The 1,186-nt window shown below is 37.0% G+C and overlaps 1 pseudogene; it reads right to left on the reverse strand.

The window, feature by feature from the left end:
* Positions 1-221: 221 nt before the first annotated feature.
* On the reverse strand, positions 222-826 carry LOC124979349 (COP9 signalosome complex subunit 8-like; annotated as a pseudogene).
* Between the last annotated feature and the right edge of the window lie 360 nt (positions 827-1,186).

Below are 1,186 nucleotides of genomic sequence, written 5' to 3' on the forward strand. Positions count from 1 at the left end.
AAATATTACAAAATGAGAATTGCTTTAACAACTATTTAGCATAATGTTTAAGGACAAAATATATATAATATTTTTATATTATATATGGATTTTATCACATACTCAGTAAGGAATGCTGAGGTGCTTATAATTCATCCAGTAAATTTACAATAAAAATTGTATGTTTCTCTATTTGTCAGTGTACAGCATTCTGAAGTGGATGTTGAATTCAGAATGGTGCATCAGTTTTCAAGAAATGCCATGTAATAGGTCAGTCTGGCTAACTGCTGTTCACTGGGGATTGATGGAACTGTGCTAGGCTATGATAAAGAAATAAACCTGTTTAAGGAAACACCCAGGGACCCTGCAACTGGCTTTCTGGGTAGAAACATTCTGATGGTGGAGTTGGCTTGCCATCCTTGTTCTGGTATACCTTTCACAGCCTCTTCTACAAAGTCCAACAAAGTCCAACAAAGACTGCAAAGTCATCAGTGATTATTGAGGTGTATGCTTGAGAGATCAGAGTGAAGGTGCATCTCCTTGTGGCATCTCTAAGTGCATCCATAATTGACTGTAACTTCTCAGACCACTGATGGGCACTGATGGTTATATAGATCCCAGAGAAATCTCGCTTCCAGATTCTCTGTCCTACTGATCTAATTCCCCCAAGTTCAGAATTTGCAGATTTTATGGCAGGTCATATCGTTTTCCAGATGGAGAGACTATTTTCCTGAGGCCAAAGTTCCAGGAAAGAATCCACAAGTTGGCAGATGACTGCATGTTGATAGTTGGGGGTACACAAGATCCCAGAGGATGAAATGGAATCTTTAGGAGAAGGGGTAGACATGGTCCCCATAACCTGCATCCTAACAACCTCCACATATGCATGTCATCATACAGTCATCCTTGGTAACCTGAGAATTTGGTTCCAGGACTACTTGGATAACAAAACCTGCAGATCCTCAATTCCCATAGATGAAGTAGAATAGTTTTTGCATGTAATCTATGCACATTCTCCCACATACTTTAAATCATGTCTAGATTATGTACATAACCAATACAATGTAAAAGTTATGTAAATAATTGTAATACTATATCATTTAGTTGTAACACTATATCATTTAGATAATAATTACAAGAAAAAATTCTGTACATGTTCAGTACAGATGCAGTTCTTTTCTAAATACTTTTTATGCATGATGAGTTG

Source organism: Sciurus carolinensis, chromosome 3 (genome assembly GCF_902686445.1).
Source record: "Sciurus carolinensis chromosome 3, mSciCar1.2, whole genome shotgun sequence".
Lineage (NCBI taxonomy): Eukaryota > Metazoa > Chordata > Mammalia > Rodentia > Sciuridae > Sciurus > Sciurus carolinensis.